This window comes from Triticum aestivum, chromosome 2B (genome assembly GCF_018294505.1).
Source record: "Triticum aestivum cultivar Chinese Spring chromosome 2B, IWGSC CS RefSeq v2.1, whole genome shotgun sequence".
NCBI classification, from domain to species: Eukaryota; Viridiplantae; Streptophyta; class Magnoliopsida; order Poales; family Poaceae; genus Triticum; species Triticum aestivum.
In genome coordinates, this window is record NC_057798.1 from 31,493,674 (window position 1) to 31,512,351 (window position 18,678).

Sequence of the window (18,678 nt, forward strand, 5' to 3'; positions counted from 1 at the left end):
AATTATTTGGCACTAACCGGCGCTTGTTCGACATTCTACCTATTTTTGCGTTATGGACGAAAAACTCTAAATACTCCTCCGAAGCTGACTGAACAAGACATCTCGTCTCGACCGACGAACTTGGCTGGAATCTTCGACAAGTACCCCCTCTCGATCTACAATGGTCCAACACTGACTACTCGAGGCATTTGAGCCAAGGAAAGCATACGTTATCTCTGGGGATAAGACCATCGCCAGCCATTTCCTAGTAGACTTGGTTGTACTAGATCCTCGCTGCTCTAGTTTTGCACGTCCTGCTACCACTGGCTACGCAGCACGCACGCAATCTGCACAGCGTGGAGACATCTCCCGTCTCTTGCTCGGGAAGGAAGAATCTCCAGGGTCCAGACTCCAGACCTGTGTGGCGATGCTGATGAACCTCATCTATTCCACCTGATTAGCACAGGTGCTCTTTTTTGTTATCCTCTTCTCTTCCCCTTCTCATCATATGCTTTTTGGTTAATTTTCTATCAACATCTGAGAACTATTGGATCCGATTTCTGCAGCAAGCCATCTGTGGCTCCGCGCGGTTTGTTGAGACGGAACCCGTAAATTCAACTTATCTCTTCTCTTCTTAAATACTCGAAGATCAAATAGAACGGTACTACTTCGTATAATTTTCCTTTCAATTTTCATCTGAGTTATCGTTTCTGCTTCGGGTGCACCTCACACGTATGAGTGTTTGGAAATTAAAGAAAAGCATAGTCCCAAGTTCTGAAGAATTATTCCAAAATAAATATCATCTCTAGTTGTTAACCATGTTGTACAATCGACCTCAGATAAATCTTATAAGTAGCTAGGAACAACACCCCATTGGTGCAGCCGCGATTCGTAACTCTGTAGGGTCAAGTTTTTAAAGCTCGCTTTACGTACTAAACTGAACATCACTACGAAGTACCTATAAAAATAAAACCCGCGTGATGTTGCTAGACAGCACAGCCATAGCGTAGCTTCAACGGACAGAATACCCAACTGTTACAAAGTCATCTTACTAGCCTGGAATTTCTGGCATTTGACAAAATATTTGCTTCCTTTATGTAGATTTCATGCGCAAGGATGGAATTGTTATACTACATTGATGGTTGATTTCTGGAACTGTTTTGCCTGAAATACTGAGGTCAAACTGCATAAAGAGAAATGGCCGAGGCTGCTCTTCTTCTTGTCACGACAAAGATCGGAATAGCTGTGGCAGCAGAAATACTTCATCACGCTAAGTCTGTTGCAAAACTCTCAGAGAAAATGACACTGATAAGGAATGACCTAGAGCTTATTCGAGCATTTCTCAAGGAGATTGGAATGAAAGCTCCCACAGATGGAGTAACCGAAACATGGATAGGGCAAGTCCGAAGATTGGCGTATGATATGGAAGACCTTGTGGAACAATTTTTGTATGTTGTTGGCAAACACGATCAGAAAGGATCATGGTGGAGTAGTGTGAAGAAAATCTTGAAGAAACCCCAGTATCTGTTTACACTAGGTGAAATCGCTACTGGCCTTGAGAAAATAAACCAAGCCCTTACACATCTTAAACAAAACAGAGACTGGACTCAAGCTGGTGTGGGCGATCTTTTTGCAACAAATTATGACAGCCAACAACAACCATATCTTCCTGGACATGATTACTCAATCTCTGATGATGAACTTGTGGGATTTGATAAAAATAGAAAAATGTTGACGGGGTCACTGAATTTGGAAAATTGTCCAGATCTGCAAATCATTGCCTTGTGGGGTATGGGTGGTATCGGGAAAAGCACTCTTGTTAGTAACGTGTTTAGAAATGAAGCATCCAACTTTGAATGCCGTGTATGGGTTTCCGTCTCCCAGTCATATAAACTAGAGGATATTTCGAGAAGAATTCTGAAAGAAATCTATTCTGAAGACAAGAAAGCATTTGATGGTGAGAAGCTGACTTGTGCAGAGCTACAAGATAAATTGAAGGAAATCTTGAAGACAAAGCGGTACTTGATCATATTGGATGATGTTTGGACAGCTGAAGCTTTTAGAAAAATTAAAGAGGTTCTCGTCGATACAAAAATGGGAAGCAGAATAATAATCACAACAAGATCTGATGAAGTAGCTTCACAAGCTGATGACGGATACAAGATCAAAGTTGAGCCTCTTGAGAAGGAGGATGCATGGCATCTGTTTTGCAGGAAGGCATTTCCGAGAACTGAAAATCACATCTGCCCATTAGCATTACGGAAGTGTGGTGAATCCATAGTGGAGAAGTGTGATGGTTTACCATTAGCCCTTGTGGCCATAGGGAGCATATTATCTCTTAAGGAGCAGAATGATACAGAGTGGGGACTATTTGAAGCACAACTTATCTCCGAGCTAAACAACAATTCGAACCTGAAGCATGTGGTGAAAATACTGAATCTAAGCTACAAATACTTGCCTGATGATTTGAAGAGTTGTTTCTTGTATTGTGCCATGTTCCCAGAAGACCACATGATCCATAGAAAAAAATTGATCAGACTGTGGGTTGCAGAAGGGTTTATAAAACAAATTGGAAATTGTAGTTTAGAAGATGTTGCTGAAGGTTACCTGAGAGAGCTCGTTCGACGAAGCATGCTTCAGGTGGTACAGAGAGACACAGTTTTAACAGGATCAAGTGTCTTCGAATGCATGATCTTGTGCGGGAATTAGCCATTTTCCAATCCAAGAGAGAGAGTTTCGGTACAACTTATGATGATAGTCATGGGGTGATGCAGGTGGAGTCAGATTCTCGTCGCATGTCGGTGCTCCAATGCAAAAATGACACTCAACCAAGCATAGGTCAATGCAGGCTTCGTACCTTCATAGCATTCAACACTAGTATGGGATCCTTTCCATGGTTTAGATCAGAATCGAAGTACCTTGCTGTGTTGGAGCTATCAGGGTTACCTATTGAGACCGTTCCAAATTCAATTGGGGAGCTATTCAGCCTTAGGTATTTGGGCCTCGACAAAACCAAGGTGAAGGTACTCCCGAAATCTGTTGTGAACCTTCACAACTTAGAAACATTGAGTCTTCGAGGTGCAGACTGTCTGTATCTCCCACGAGGGTCTAAAAAGTTGAAGAGCTTGAGGCACATTATAATGGGTAAATTGCTGGACGGAACTTTCTCGAGTTTCAAAAGTTTTGAATCTATGGAGCCTTCTGAGGGATTGTGGAGTTTCATGAACTTGCAAACTCTAGGTGCAGTTCGAGCTAGTAAAGCTTTCGTTGCAAAACTAGCAAGTTTATCTCAGCTGAGGACCCTTAGCATTACTGGGGTAAGGAGCATCCACTGTGCACAGTTGTGTGACTCTCTGTCAAAGATGCACCACCTCTCATTATTAGAAATAAGTGCTAGCAACGAAGATGAGGTGCTGCAGCTTGAAACTTTAACATTGTCAAATCGTCTTAAAAAGCTCACTTTGATTGGGCGATTTTCTGAAGGCACTTTGAAGTCTCCATTTTGCTCAAACAATGGAGATGTACTTCACAGGTTTTTTCTCTATTGGTCCCAGCTCTCGGAGAACCCAGTGCCGTGCCTCTCTGAATTGTCAAACTTGACCCAAATACGTCTAAACAAAGCGTATACTGGACAGGAGATAAACTTCCAGACAGAGTGGTTCCCAAATGTGAAGACTCTTTCCTTATTGAATTTGCCACATGTCAACCAAATATGCATACACGAGGGAGCTTTGGTCCGCCTTGAAGAACTTGTGATCATAAACCTGGCCGAACTGCAGGACATACCTGGGCTGGGACATCTGAAATCCCTCAAAGAGACGCAGTTTTATGACATGCATCCTGATTTTGTAAGGAATCTTGAAGCGGCAAGACTAGAGCATATCCCGATATCCTACTACAGGACAGTGCGGGAATTGAACCATCCTAGCCAATATATTATGTTTGCACTTTTCATGCCATTCAGTGTGTGCTCGATTACCTGCACCAAATTCTAGCTTTTTGAGCTGATGAAATTCCGTTCTGTTGCAGACCCGGAGAGGCATGAATCTTTCTTGTGTGGGTGGGGTTTGCAGTTATCACTTATCACCCTCAATCCGGGAGCTATGTATCTCTGTCGAGGAATGGCGATTTATGAGACAACTGTCTCTCTTCTTGCTATTATTATTCTTATTTCTGCTTATTAAAACAAGAACTGGTTTCTAATAACTCATGGGAATGATTTCTATTGCCTCTATCCCATCTTGGATTTACATTATTTATGTTTAGTGGCGCTGTGCTACTGCTGTAGATGATTATTATGTATATCTTTTACATAGTACTCCCTCCGTAAACTAATATAAGAGCATTTAGATAACTACTTTAGTAATGTAAACGCTCTTATATTAGTTTACAGAGGGAGTAATAATGTTGAAAACTTGAGCTACCAGTGTGTATGGAATTTTTCCTTATTTCCCACTGAGTGGAATGTACGAGTCCTAAAATGCAATCTGAAACTTTGCTCGTCTCCCTGGCTTGAGCCGCTGAGATTCAGGATTCAGAAGTCAGTTGTTTATAACCACCAATCTGGGAGCTATGTATCTCTGTTGAGCGGAAATTAGAGCAGGGGGTCGACTAGCACACCAAGAACAAGAACAGAACCGGTAGAACATGCACCCGGCTGGAGTATCCTCGTGTAAAAAAAAGATAGTACCTCTTGGAAGCATTTGAGGGCCGTGAGGACAGCCTTGACTATGACCAAGCCAACCATTAGAGCTCCTTTGTAAAACTTGAAGAGCGGGGGTCGAAGGTTCTTGGGAGTTGCTAGGGGTGATTATTTATCGCTAATCATGGAGTAAACAATAGGTATTTTAAAGCTAGTACACACCCTTAGCTACCTACAACCGCCTCTCTCCCCCCGCGTTGCTCCGGCATCGGGCAACTTGGGCGGGCCGCTACCCTAGCCGCCGCCGAGCCCCGATGTACTCCCTCCTCGCCTCCTGTCGTGGGATGCCCGGGGGCAGATGGCAGTGGCGGGGGTCACTCCTTCTCTCCCGTGGCTTGGGGTGGGGCGGGGCCCCCGGCGTCTGAAGGCTCAGCTGGTCGGGTCTTGTTGCGCAGCGGCGGCGGCGGGCGGCTCTGCGTCCTGTTGGATCTCGGATCGGTGGCGGCGACATGGAGGACCTGGTGGATAGATCGGTTGTACGTGTGGGCTTGCTTCCAGTCAGATCTGATCTGACCGGTGTGCCCTGCTCCATGCGCGGTGGCGGTGATTGGTGGCGGTCCCGTGCACTCGAGGCCGGATGGAGGTTTCGCGAGTGGATCCGGGTGAAAAACCTGCTCTTGGCTAGTTGCCAAGGCCGGTCCCTTTATTGAAGGCATCATCGTGGAGGAGCTCTAGACCCCTATCCGCCACATGTGGGAGAAACCCTGGATCAGTTGATCGGATGACTGCGGCGCTCTTGTGTCGTATCCCTCTTGGGGCATCATTTTTGGAGGTATGCATATACTCGAGGACCAGTGGAGGGCATCTGCAGTGTGGCGGCGTTACATGTGACGTATCGACGACGTGGAGTCTCTGCGGCATGGCACGGAAGGGCCTCGGCGACAAATGTGTGATGATGGACGCGCATAGGGAGGAGGTATTGCCTAGAGCCGTGGTGGCGTCGACAGCAAGCCCGGCAAGGTCGATGCGTCAGTATTTGCTCTGAAGATTGATCGATGGAAGAGAACGGTGACGATCTATGAGAGTGCGTCGGATCGATTGGTGCCCTAGACCTGGTATGTGGCTTGGTTGGGGTCTCCGGTTTTAGATGTTAAGCTCAGGTGAGAGGTGTGGGTATTCGGCTCACACTTTCTGCACCCCTTCATCAATGGATAGGAATAGCGACAGATACTACTAAGATGCCGGCTTCAGACATATTGATGTATTACTTTATATGGTCTTTATTAATAATTATAAAGTGGTCGCATGCATCTCCCAGATTCGGAGGCCGGTTGGTCATCCTCCTTTAAAAAAACATGGAGTTGTTGGTCGGATACATTATCGGTGCTCTACTTTTGCACGTCTTGCCCAGCATGGAGACATCTCTCATGTTTGGCTCGGAAAATTAGAAATCTCGTAAAGACACTGAAGTATGGTGGGCCATTGCTTGCAAAGAAATCTGGGCCAGCGGCAGCAATCTTGGATAATCTGAACCTGATGAAGAATGATCTTCAGCTTATGCAAGCATCTCTCAAGGATATTGTAAAAAAGAGTTGGAAGCTCTGCGTGTTTCGTATGGAGCTGCTTCTGGGAGGCGGTCGATGGAAGTTGGTGCCACATTAACTTCCCAGACCTATTCGTGGAGCTCACCGCCTCTCCGTTGCGGCTCTGCCACATTAGGTGGCTGGGTATTAGGTGCTCGTTTGGAAGCTTTGGACCATTCGAAACAAGCTTGTGATTCAGCATGTACCTCTCCGACGTGCTACTGATGAGATCTTCAAAATGTGTGGGTATATGCAGCTTTGGCGGCCGCTTAGCCGCTCGCAGGACCGAGACGCCATCGACACTCTCATCGCCGACCTGCGCTCGATGGCTCTCCGCTTGGCGCCGCCGCTTCCTCCGCCACCTCCAGAGCTGAATTATCCACGTGGTGGCCGTTGCTTCACCATTTGTGTTTCTCTTTTAGGGCTTGTTCAGTTGTGCCGTCAGCAGAACCCCCTACTTTGAACCTTGTGTCTGTGCTACTTTGCGTCGTGTGTGTGTGCGCATTTGTCGTGAACTCTTTTCAGTTGTCGTTGCTCGTTTGTTTGCTTTATATAAAGCAGATGAAAGCCTTTTTCGGTAAAGTGTTGGAAAGACCGAGTCACGAAAACTTGGATAGGGCAACTCCGAAGATTGGCATATGATATGGATCACTTTATTTATGTGGTTGGTAAACACCATCAGGAAGGGCTATGGTGGGGTTATGTGAAAAGAATTGTGAAGAAACCACAGTCTCTGCTTACACTAGATGAGATTGCTACTAGGTTTAATAGAATAAATCTAGAGCTTGCACAACTTAAGAAAAACAGAGACCGGACTCAACAAATAACCGATGTGAGTGATTCTCCTTCGACAAGTTATGACACTCACGAACAACCGTATCTTCCTGGACATGATTACTCAATCTCTTCTGATGAGCTTGTGGGATTTGATAAAAGTAGAGAAACCTTCATGCAATCACTGAATTTGGAAGAATGTTCTCATCTCGAGATCATTGGTTTTGTGGGGTATGGGTGACAGGGGCGGCGCTATGTGTATAGCTGAGGGGGCCGTGGCGCCCTCCACGCACCACCTGTCATGTCAATCAAGCTCCGCCACTGACGGTTGGCATCGGGAGAAGCACACTTGTCAGTAATGTGTTTCGACATGAAGCATCCAACTTTGAATGCCACACATGGGTTTCTCTCTCTCGGTCATATAACCTACTAGAAGGGAACGCGTGCCTTGCCGCGCCGTTCTTCTTTGATGATAAGAAAAAGGATAAATTAGATATATACATTATATATGTGCATGTGCTAAACGTTCGTTTCTTGTTGCAATGATACTGAAGTGTTTATGTGCATTTGAGAACATATCTGTCATCTTCAGTTTCTCATATTTGAAAATGAAATTTACAGCGATTGAGTGAATATTCATGCATCAGTCACTGCATGTATACTTCCATGACATGTTTTTTTTAATTATTTGCATGTGTATGAAGAACTTACATCAGCAATCAGGAGACACATACATTGGCCACCGGGATATACATACAAGCACGCACGGATCAGGAGACACATCAGCCACGAACCATTTCTGGAATTTTTTTAAAAGAAGGCAAACGACGACTACATATGGCATTTCCATGAGAAGCTCCGAAAATAAATTTCATAGCCATCTCAAAAATAAAAATACAGATTCATTGACAAGCTACGACTTCCACATAGCTTTCTAACCCAAGTCAGTGAAGAAGTGACTTTCTTTTGTTCCAAGTTCATGCTTTATTGTTGGGGCAACAACGGTTGAACACAATTGCAGAGGGTAGGCTTCATTTCAGGAAGAATAAAAAAGAATCACTGTAAACGGGGTCAGGTTAATTTCTTGCAGACATCTTAATCAAAGTGGTAATCTCGTAGATTCCCCCACATGCCAGGCAAAAGGTCAAACAATTTTTGAACATCCTCGTCTTGTTTGTATTTGATTATGTCCACTTGATGCTTGTGCCCTGAAAATTTAGTGTGTGACGATCCTTTAGAATTTAAGCTCTAGCATCAAAACCAGTCCACACCAACTCGATGTAAGTGGCGACTTGTGGTGAGGAGCGCGGGTGGCGATGTTAGCAGAGTGATATCCCGCGTCGCGCAGCTCCTGGATGGTGTTGTCCACGATGGAACCACCCCAATGAGCTTTGAGGGTATCAGCCATGGCTGGTTGGGGAGGTCGGGACTTGCTAAGGGAAAGGAGTGCGAGATTGGATCTGGGCGCTAAAGCTAGACGAAGCAGCAGGCGGGGGAGATGGGAGCATGGTGGCTTGGAATGTCCTCTTTTTTGCTCTTATAGGCTATCGAAAGGCCAAGAGTCCCATTTGCTGTGCCAATAAAAACGCCACCCCCACAAGAGATGCTGTTATGCATATGGGGGAACAAAATCTTGATGATATCCTTGAGAAAATGGGCATGATCTCCACCTCGATGGGACGTACCAATAGAAAGGCCGCCTCGAGCCATGATTTAGGGGGAGCAGTAATTGCCCCACCCGTCGTGGGGTGTGCTACTTCGATAAAATTTGTCAGGCTAAGTTGCCAAAGATCTTCGGGACGGGTTTGAAGCTCGGCTAAGTCTTGTCTAAACACTGCTCCTTTGGAGAGTGGTCCGAAAAGCTGGAAATTACCGAGGGGAACTCATCTGTCTAGCCAAGGACTTCGGATCCGAGGTTGTCCTCGTCAAGGCAATCATTCGCGGCATAGAAGACCAGTTCGGGGGCTACTGACGGTGTCCTGGATTAGGGGGTGCTAACCTAGTCGGCCCATATCCCTTGGATTGGGACGACGGGCCCTCATTCGTTCTCTAGAAGGACTACGTGGGCTGTACACAGGAGGCGTGATCAAGACCGCAACTACCGAAGACTTGTCGTATACTCCAAGAGTTCTCTTACCGCCTCGTGTGTCGATACTTACCTTGTAACCCTAGATACCCTACGCAGCGTGTATATATATAAGCCGTAGGGTTTACCTGTAGAGGGTACATCAACGCAATATCATTCCCCTAACCCTAGAGTTAGACCACATCTCACGATCTCGAGGTAGATCAACTATGTATTCGATACATCTCCGTCACTATAAAAAGAGCAGGACATAGGGTTTTACCTCCATCAAGAGGCCCGAACCTGGGTAAATATCGTCTCCCTGTTCTTGTTACCCACGATCCGAGATCCACAGCTTGGGACCCCCTACCCTGAGGTCTCCGGTTTTCACACCGACAGTAAGCTTGGGGGAGGTTATCACCACTTCTACGTCAAGATGTGGCAGTATTTAAATAAATTGTAATAAGGTTGTACTTAAGCTCATAGAGCTTCAAAACACTCGTGTTGCTTTGTTCCAACACTTTGCTTTTTTATTTACTTTTGTTTTCTGCTTTTGTTTGCTTTTGCCTTTCTGATGTTTTGGTTGCAAGTTAGTTTTGAAAAATCCAAAAAACAAAAAAAAAAGAATAAGCTTTGCTTTGGTCTTGTTCTTATTTAGCCCCTTGGAGTTCGCTTGCATTTTGTTTTCAGAGGAGTTGATCTATGGCAGAACAATGAGGAATGCAAGAGTAGAAGAGAAGTGTGTAAATTCGCAGCCGTGAAGGTATGTCCTACGACCACTGTCTTTTGCACTTGGATACTTAGAGTAGATTAGTAGTAGTATGTGTAATATATGTGGATGGGAGTGCGTCTTGATAGTTGATACAAAGATTTTGCTCTAGTATCTGAAATATTTTATAGCCTTTGTTTTCTTCTGTTTAGACAACTAAGACTTGTAGTGGGACAGTTTTAAAATGAAATTAATTATAACTTCGCACAAGAGAAAGTCTTTTCAAAACTTGGGAGTTGAGAAATTGTAGGGAAGTGATGTTTGCATATGCTCAACCCCACATTGTTATTTTTAATGGACTTGATAGCACTTGTGGAATAAATTGTCTAGAGGAACTTAGTTGAAAGGTGGGTGAGTTTATACCAAAAATCTGTGTTGTATATCTCAACATGGTGTTACAGCCTCCAGCTGGTGCCATGGCCTTTGCTACTATATACGCATTTACGTGTGTAAATGTGGCTTCGTCATCCTTCTTGATGTTATGCTGATGACTCTGCTGGCCAATGAACGATCCACCAAGAGCAATAGCTCGAATTTCGGCTATGAGTTTGTTACCATACGTAGTGGCAACACTACAAACGGGTATTATTTGGCTTTCTCTTGAATGAGTGTGTATGTGCTAAATAAAGGGGGCTGGTCAAAAGAGCTCGAAAGATACATTATTGCTAAAGGTCCATAGTTCCCAAAACATTTAGCCACATTGAAAGGTATGCATGATCACTTATTTGGCATAATCTCCTTCACGGGACAATCAAAGTTCCAGCAAACAATGATTGAGACAAAGTGTTTAAGAGCCTAGAGGAGGAAACGATTATGGGTGTGTTCAAGAGCACTAGAGCATCATGTTTCACTATATGCTTTCCACTCCCTAACTTATGTTTTCATGGATCTATCTTAAGAAACTCTTCCGTGCATTCCCGACAAGTAAGTGTTGTCTAGATTAAATGAAATGAAGTGTTGCAAAGTTGTTTTATCTAGTAGATCAGAAACTTTGTGTTGATTATGTCTGCTTCACTGTTCGATGAGATTTTTGCACTACAATACGAAAATAAGGAGGGAGGATAACTTCAAAATAAAAGTTGCCTAAATGGTGATTTGGACCAATATTATTTAGTTGTACACATGGAGCAAGAAGTGCCTACGTGTACGTGTCTATATTGCATGTGCATGGCGCCGGTATTGCATGTCTGCATGTATGAACTACTTAGCCCATCACATGCATGTACGTAGAGTTTGTACAAATATGTGTTCGAGTATTTACGGCCGGCCGGCAAGCGCGTGTATACTTCTCCGAGTACCCGCAATGAATACGTACTTGAAATACGTGAAAGCTAATGTTGCATTGGGTCCAATATGCACTTACACACGTACGTGGCTGAGTTTTTGGCTAGTAACACTTTGATGAGCACGTACAAGGTTTGATTTGGCAAGTAAAGATTAATTCAGAATAAAACCTTACGGCTGACTAGGGATTTTACAAGCACCGTCGTTGCCAAAGGAAGTACCATCTGCTGCAATTACCGTTCAGATTCTGGTATGGTATGCACGAGTGTAGCTTTCCTTTCTTTGTGCTGGCGTGTATGTCAAGAAGATCAACGAACAAAGTAAGATTAAACAAGGAAAGAAGAAGACGTTTTCTTGGTAAAGAAGATGGGGACGGCCAGAGGCTACGTGAGTACCTGGCCTCCTCGTGCCTATATAAACACAAGACCGCAAGAGGGGGGAACCCACGCAAGAGGAGGAGGCAAAGACCAGAGGCCAGGAACGAGAAGCACTCGTGGTGCAGCGTCAAAGGGATCGGGCGGACGTACGCGCATCGCCTCAGAGGTGGCGCTGGCTATGTTCCATTCTATGTGATGGGCCGGCGGCTGCTACGGTGGGTGTGTGCAAGGCGCGCCCTGCGTGTTCGCTACCACATGCCGCTTGCAGTGGCGCCAGACGGATGCTTCGCGGCACTAGAGAAGAAGACCGCGTCCGCAAGGGCGGCGGCAGTGGGAGCGTGTTGCGGGTGGCGAGCAGGCGTTTGGCGAGATGAAGAACAGGCAGCAACGCATGCCCTGCTGACTCACTTCTTTGATATATATGTGTTTTGGTCAAACAGGTTTCACAGGGGGAGGCAGAAGAACGCAGCAGAACCTCACACCCGTACACGGCGGAGACGAGGCACGAAGCATCAGGAGAAAGAGGGCAGTGTACCCGGGTGGAGACCCGGCCAGCGGCTGCGTTGAGGAGGTCCTGTGGAAGACGCGCCCACTGCCGCGAGACGCACGTCGGCTCTGTGGATGCGCTCGTGGCAGCAATGCGTGCGCCGGACGAAGAACAAGCCATGCATCTACACCCTCTCAACTATCTAACGTATAATCAAATTTGTGTTATCTCGTAAGCTTGCAGATGAGCGGTGGTGCTGCCGGGCGCAGCCTGTTGGATTCCTTCGTGGTGGCCGCCTTTGGAGACAAGCCGATCTTACACCAAGCCGATGCCATGAAGAACATGATATGGAGCTCACGAGGATGCCGCCGCGTTGCTCCAGTGGATGGCACCGCGGAGTTCGCCAAGACGACGCCAGTGTCAACTTCATCAAGCTGGCGCCATGGAGGCTCGCGAGGATACCGCCTCCGTGCCGTGATGGATGGCATCATGGAGTTCGCCAAGACGACGCCAATATCAACATCATCAACCCGGTGCCACAAGGATCGTGAGGGGGAGCTCGCAAGGAGAACGCCCCACATCTACTTCGTCATGCTGGAGCTAGAGGACGGAGGCGTGGCGCCCGTTGGAGATGTCGCCGATGTCTACTTCGTCAAGCTGGATCCCGGAGGCGTGGAGCTCGCAGGGATGCCGCCGCGTGCCACGGAGGATGGCGAGACAGAGCTCGCTAGGATGACGCCCGTCGTCTACTTCGTCAAGCTGGAGCCCGGGAGCGTGGAGCTCGCAGGGATGCCGCCGCGTGCCACAGAGGATGGCGAGACGGAGCTCGCTAGGACGACGCCCGTGGTCTTCTTCACCAAGCTGGCGCCATGGAGGACGGATGCGCGGAGCTCATGAGGGTGCCGCCGCCGTACCGCGTTGGATGGTGACACCGAGCTCGCTAGGACAACGTCCATCGTCAACATCAACAAGCTGGTGCTGTGGTGGACGGAGGCGTGGAGCTCGCAGGACGGCACCACCGATGTCTACCTCATCAAGACGGAGCCCGCGACGTGGAGTCCATGAAGATGACACACACCCCGGTGTTGCCCGTAACACGGAGCCCGCGATACGAAGAAGATGGTGCTACGCGATGACACGTCTTCACCGACCCTTACCACGATCATGCGATGTGTTTCCTTTGTCTTGGCGAACCACCGAATACGGCGTCCAGCCGAGACGAGGTGCACTCTTCATGGCGTACAAGTCTCGGCGTAGAGGCAGCGTGCCCCTTGTCTTAGCAAACAACCGAATACGGCGTCTAGCTAGGACGTGGTATGAACCACGCCCTTCCATGACGTCACCTTTCGTCGGCACCGCGACGCTTTGCCCTTGTCTTATTGGACCATCGTATTGGACCATCGAATACGGCGTCCAAACGAGACGAGGTGCACCCTTCATTGCATCAGGTCTCGGTTGTCGTACGGGCGGCGTGATCCTTGTTTTGGCAGACCACCGAATACGGTGTCTAGCCAAGAGAGGCATCCACCACGCCCCTCTAAGATGTTACCTTCCATGGTGTCGTGTGGCGGAGTCTTTGTCTTCACAGACTGTCGTAACCTCGGCGTCTAGTCGAGACAAGGCACCAACCACACCGGCTATGCCGGTATGACGAGTGTTGGTTTTACACCGACGCCGGTCTCCATAAGAGTACTCCCGCGAGGCGAACCCCTTGCATACCCCGACGAAACCGCTACATTGTCAAGAAGTCCGAGCAGAGCAGGACCCATGCTATTCCAACACCAACTACATCAATGCTGTCAAGACCGACGAGGCGCGACGGCGAGGGCGGGCATGGCTTGCACAAAGTCATGTTTTGAGCGGCACGTGTATCGACGAGGACACGGGCTTTGCTGCCGCCCACACCACACACACACACACCATCATCATCATGCATGGAGAAAGCGAAGCGAAGACGACGAAGATGACTGCACGGCTTAATCGGAGGTGTCTCGCGGAGTAACCCGTGGGAGTAATTAACTGGGAGCTTTCCGAGGCCCCGGGAACCAAGAGACCGCAATCGCTACAGTCAGGCTGGCCGCGCTAGTAGGCCACAGAGCGCATATGTAAAGGGATCTTGTATTTTTGTTTCTCCATTGAGAGATTAATAAAGTGCATGTTTCCCTATCTTTAATTGTGTACTTAGTACACTGGCACGCCCGCAACGTTTTATTTCCCCTGGCTTGTAGAGAGATAATAATAAAATAACCCATGTTATTTTTATTATTTCTCGTGTCAAACATTCACTAACACTTGCACTATAACCATGGCACTGCTATATCTACGATAAGTTTTCAGGCCAAGAAGCGGAGGGCTATCTAGGCATATCGATTGTAAGTGAACCAAAACCTTCTCGTTATTTCGGTTTAAACAACTGAGTTCCTTATGATGGAAATATGCCCTAGAGGCAATAGTAAAATCTTTATTATTATATTTCCTTATTCATGATAAAGGTTTATTATTCATGCTATAAATGTATTGATCGGAAACTTAAATACATGTGTGGATAAATTGATAAAATACTACGTCCCTAGTGAGCCTCTACTAGACTAGCTCGTTGACCAAAGATGGTTAAGGTTTCCAAACATAGACATGAGTTGTCCTTTGATAACGGGATCACATCATTAGGAGAATGATGTGATGGACAAGACCCATCCGTTAGTTTAGCATGTGATCGTTCAGTTTATTGCTACTGCTTTCTTGAATGTCAAATACATGTTCCTTCGACCATGAGATCATGCAACTCCCGGATATCAGAGGAATGCCTTGTGTTTTATAAAATGTCAAAAAGTAACTCGGTGATCATAAAGATGCTCTATAGGTATCTCTGAAGGTGTTTGTTGAGTTGGCATGGATCGAGAATAGGATTTGTCACTCTGAGTATCAGAAAGGTATCTCTGGGCCTTCTCGGTAATACACACATAAGAAGCTTGCAACCAAAACTAAGGAGTTAGTTATGAGATGATGTATTAAGGAACGAGTAAAGACACTTGCCGGTAACGAGATTGAACTAGGTATGAAGATACCTACGATCGAATCTCGGGCAAGTAACATACCGATAGACAAAGGGAATTACGTTTGTTTTCATAATGGTTCGACCGATAAGGATCTTCATAGAATATGTAGGAACCAATATGGGCATCTAGGTCCCACTATTGGTTATTGACCGGAGAGGTGTCTCGGTCATGTCTACATGGTTCACGAACCCGTAGGGTCCGCACGCTTAATGTCCATTGATGAGAGCAGTATTGGGATACTTGATGAGTGGTAACGAAATGTTGTTCGGGGTCCCGGATGAGATCCAGGACGTCATGAGGATTCTCGGAACGGTCGAGAGGAAAAGATTTATATATGGGAAGTCATAGTTTGGGTTCCGGAAAAAGGTGCAGTTTTTTCGGTATTGTACCAGGAAGCTTCCAGAAGGTTCCGGAGGATTCTGGAGGGGTATGGAAGTCCAAAAGTGGGTTCACCATGACCCCAGGGCTAGCATGGGCTGCAGGAAGGCGCCCTGGCCTTATTGGTCTAGGAGCACCAAGTCCTCAAAAGCCTATGTGGCTAAGAAAGGCAAAAAAGGAAGGAGTCCTAGTAGGAATAGGATTGGAGTCGGAGTCCAATTCCTCTCCCCCCATAGCTGTGCCCTAGGGCCTGGATGGGTTGTTTCCCACGCCCCTCCACCTATTTATAGAGAGGAGGGGGTTCCCCAAGAGGGTATACCAAGCCCGTGGTGCCCCTCTCTCTTCCGTTACTCCATAGTTCCACCACCTCATGCCGACGACGCTTAGCGAAGCGCTGTCCGTGCTGAACCACCACCATCACCACCACGCCGTCGTGTTGGTTGTGATCCCATCTACTTCTCCTCTCTCGCTTGCTGGATCAAGAAGGAGGAGTCTTCATCGAGTCACACGTGTGCTAAACATGGAGGTGACGTTTGTTCGGCACTAGATCGGTTGGATCGTGATAGGATCGCGAAGAGTACGGTTACATCAACCGCGTGATAAACGCTTCCGCTTAGCTATCTACAAATGTATGTAGATGCTCTCTCCCTCTCGTAGCTATGCATCTCCACGGATAGATATTCACTACGGGAAACTGCTAATTTGCCGTCAGGGGACGTCTTTGCCGTCAGCTTTTCATCGAGAAGACGGCAAAGTAAAGGTTTGCTGTCATCAACAGACGGCAAAGAAAAACTGACGGCAAAATATACTTTGCCGTCTGCGAATAAAAACACATACGACAAAGAGCTCACTTTGCCGTCTGCCTAAGAAAACACAGACGGCAAAAATTCTTTGCCGTCTGTGTTTGTTTTGGCAGACGGCAAAAAATCTTTGCCGTCTGTGTTTTTGTTCGCAGACGGCAAAGTGAGTTCTTTGCCGTTTGTATTTTGTTTCGCAGACGGCAAACTGAGAAAGCACAGCACACGGATCCACCTCGCGGATCGATGACGTGGCAGCCATCCACCACCGCATGCTGCTCGATCCTGCCCTCCCCATCTCTCTTTTCACCCCACCCACGTGACCCACTCCACCACTAAGTAAAAAAATAACCCCCGGCTCACCCCCACCTGCCCACGACGCGCGCACACACTCCACCACTGCCCGCGACGGGGATAGCGAGCCGGGAGGCAGCCGCAGGCAGGGCGGCCAGGGCGTGCGATGGCGCGGATGGCGAGCAGGGAGGCAGCCGCGGGCGGCCGGCGCGGGCGGCGGCCGGGGCTGGCGGGGGCGAAGCGCGACGGGCCAACCGCTGGTCTCCTCAGCCTTGCCCGACGTTTGCGAGGAGGGCCACTGGCGCGGGCGGCGGCTGGCGTCTGCGAGGGCGGGCGTCGCGGCTGGCGTGTGCGAGGGTGGGCGGCGGCCGGCGCTGGTGAGGGCGGGCGACGCGGGGCGCGACGGGCCACCCGCTGCTCTCCCAGCCTCGCCTCCTCCCCAACCACGTCGACCGGAACGCCTACATCGGGGTGCCCGCCTTTCCTCCTTGCTCGATGGGCCTCTGCAGTCTGCACCAGCCGGCCCTGTTCCAGCCTCCTCGTCGCTGCTTTGTTCCAGCCTTGAGCAGAGGAGGCCGCCGTCTGGGCGACAGCCGCGGTGGTCCAGCCCCGATATTAGAGTTCTTTGTCCGATGTCGAAGCAAGAAAGAAGATGGACCAGATCGCGTTTTCCAGCTCATGTTTCGGTCTTTCCTATAAAGATCCCATACTGTGTTGTAATTTCACTTTTTTGGTGGGTCCTTGTGGCAGTTGTAGACTCTTGCAAATAATAATTATCAATGAAGTAGCTTCTGGGTCCTTCGCGAGGGTCTCCCGTTCAAACAACTAAAAGTACAAATAAAAAAGGAACACAAACTACCTGCTATTGTTTTTTATATATAAATAATTGTTTGCCGTCTATGGGTTTGAGGGCAGACGGCAAAGAAGAAGCCTTACTGACGGCAAAGAGCCTGGATTTTGCCGTCTGTCGGTTAATAGGCTGATGGCAAAACATGACTTCAGCTGCGGGCAAAGACTGTGCCGTCTGTACGATAAAAAGCTGACGGCAAAACATTCTTTGCCGACTTATCTTTGCCGTCTGAGTTTGCCGTCTGCTTCCTGACGGCAAAATCTTTGCCGTCTGGATTTAGGTCTTAGCCGTCTGTGATCCACAGACGGCAAATTATCTGTTTCCTGTAGTGATTGCGTGTGCGTATAAACTTTTTGTTTTCCATGCAACGTTCCCCAACAGTGGCATCCGAGCCAGGTCTATGTGTAGATGATATGCACAAGTAGAACACAAAGAGTTGTGGACGGTGACAGTCATACTGCCACTAGTTCAGAACCGGGTTATAACACCGGTTCATAAGGAACTTTAGTGCCGGTTCTGTAACCGGCACTAAAGGGTAGGGACTAACCCTTTAGTCCCGGTTCAACATGAACCGTCACTAAAGGGCCACGATGTGGCACGAGCCTGCGCCAGGGGCTGGGAGACCTTTAGTACCGGTTGGTAACACCAACCGGGACTAAAGGTTTTTTTCTAATTTTTTTTGAAAAAAATTGTTTTTTTTTCTGATTTCCAAATTTCTGAATTATTTGTCGATTTAGTCTCTAATCACCACTCATCATTGCTCTAATCACCCCTCATCATTCCAAATCGTCTAACTTCCGCTCACCCACCCTCTCACTACTCCAGCCTGAGCATGCTTAACTTTCGAGTTCTATTCCCCCTAGTTTCCAAGTCTGCACTTATTGTTCACGTGACAATAGTAAGTTGTCAATCCTATTAACCCTCAGGAGTTTAGCTTGAGCACGAAGTCACATGTTTCACCGTTTGAGTTTGAAACTATTATTCTAAAAAGCAATAATTATTTAGTAACACTAATATTTCTTGAATAAGTAGTTTGACCATAGTTTGACCAGATTTGACCATAGTTTGACCAAAATTCAAAATAAAATAAAATAAAATAATTATTTAGTAACACTAATATTTCTTGAATAAGTAGTTTGACCATAGTTTGACTACAGTTTGACCAGATTTAAGCAAAATTCAAAAAAAACCTAAATTTGAGCATATGTTTTTTTCCTTTACGAATTTGAGAATTCTAAAATTTTTGCAAAATGGCTTATGGCAGTCAAAATTGGATTTGGATTTTCTTGTGATTTTTTTGATATATTATGCCTTTTTTCGACATCGTATGCAAAAGATATGGG

At 47.1% G+C, this 18,678-nt stretch overlaps 1 pseudogene; it reads left to right on the forward strand.

Moving 5' to 3' along the window:
* The first annotated feature begins 325 nt into the window (after positions 1 to 325).
* Positions 326 to 4,223, forward strand: LOC123043296 (disease resistance protein RPM1-like; annotated as a pseudogene).
* The last annotated feature ends 14,455 nt before the right edge of the window (positions 4,224 to 18,678 follow it).